Source organism: Suricata suricatta, chromosome 10, assembly GCF_006229205.1.
Source record: "Suricata suricatta isolate VVHF042 chromosome 10, meerkat_22Aug2017_6uvM2_HiC, whole genome shotgun sequence".
Taxonomy (NCBI): Eukaryota; Metazoa; Chordata; class Mammalia; order Carnivora; family Herpestidae; genus Suricata; species Suricata suricatta.
In genome coordinates, this window is record NC_043709.1 from 11,051,270 (window position 1) to 11,052,887 (window position 1,618).

Consider the following 1,618-nt stretch of genomic DNA (forward strand, 5'->3'; position numbering starts at 1 on the left):
GCCCTAAATAGCGGCATGGTCAGGATTTGAACTCGGGCTTGTCTGCCTGCTCCCCCAAACTGGGCTGAAGTGCCCAAAAACAGAGGAGAGGTCGGGAGACACTGCTCAGCCCAGGATCCAGACTGCGTGGAACAGATCCCTTTGGAGAATTTGGAGGAAGCAGAGGAGGGGACGGAAGGCAGGGGAGTGGGAGCCTCTCCCTGTGCTGGCCTGACCCGCAAAGCATTTCTTCTGAGATGCCCAGGATGAAGGACTCAAGGCTGTGCTGTGTCACCACAGGGTCTCTGAGCGTCTGCTCAGTGCCAGGCCCTGCCCGGAAACTGAGGGTCTGAATGGGAGAGGCTTTCCCAGTGGGACCTTGACCTGGAGACAGAGCAGGACGTCCGGGCTTCCCCCCTGCCAGGCACCGGGCCCTCTGTTCTGCACACCGTGGGACCGGCTCCTGCCTTTGTAGCCTAAAGCTCCAAGCTGTGGACCCTGGGGATGACCGTGGGGCGTGAACTTACACCTGTGTGTTCACACAGGCCGAGTCAGACCTCGACTGTGGTTGTTAAAATCACATTTCTCCCCAAACACCTGACCTTCCTTTCCACCCTGCCCACTGGGAACCGAGTGACCCTGGGTAGGTCCTGTCCCCTGGGACTCTTCCTTCACAGCTCTTAGAAAATTGGCTTCAGTGTTTTCAGGCTGACTGGAGGCTCTGAAGAATCAGGCCGCCCTGCTTCCTCGGCTCTGAGCGCCATCAGCCGTGTCTCCCATGGTGCCGGCACATCTTTCATTTATTTCTTTATTTACTTTGAGAGAGAGACAGAGAATGTGTGATGAGCAAGGAGTGTCTCAGTAATCCTTTTTAATGTTTATTTTTATGTATTTGTTCTTTGGGAGAGTGAGACAGAGTATGAGTGGGGAGGAACAGAGAGAGAGGGAGACAGTATTTGAGGTGGGCTCCAGGATCCCAGGTGTCAGCACAGAGCCCGATGGGAGGCTAGAACTCACTTCCTGTGGGAATGTGACCTGAGCTGAAGTTGGACACTCAACTCACTGAACCACACAGGTGCCCCCTCAGTAATCTCATTTAGAAAAGGAACGGCCAGAGGGCGCCTGCCTGGCTTAGTCAGATCAGCTTATGACTCTTGACCTCATGGATTATGAGATCCAGTCCTGGGTCGGTCTCCATGCTGTCAGCACAGAGTCTGCTTGGGATTCTCTCTCTCCCCCTCACTCGGCCCCTCCCCAGGCTCTCTTTCTCTCCTAATAAATACAAAGCTTCAAAAACAAAGGAGAGGAGTGCCTGCGTGGCTCTGTTCCTAAAGCATCTGACTCTTGATCTCTGCTGGTGATCTCATGGTTTTGTGAGTTTAAGCCCTGCATCGGGGTCCACACTAACAGTGCAGAGCCTTTTGGGATTCTCTCTCTCTCCCTCTCTCTCTGCCTCTCCCCCAGTCATGCTGTCTCTCTCCCTCAAAATAAATAAATAAGCATTAAAAAAATAAAGGAGAGGCCAGACAGGGACAAAACTTGCTAAAGAAGTAAGTCATTCTTTTTTTGGTAAATTTATGAATGTTTCGTTACTTTTGAGAAAGAGGGAGACAGAGACGGTGTGCAAGAAGGGGCAGAG

The 1,618-nt window shown here is 52.5% G+C and overlaps 1 long non-coding RNA gene across 1 annotated transcript in view; it reads left to right on the forward strand.

The window, feature by feature from the left end:
* Positions 1-1,618, forward strand: part of LOC115303365 — a 19,542-nt gene that overhangs the window by 445 nt on the left and 17,479 nt on the right. The gene's annotated exons all lie outside the window — the stretch shown is intronic.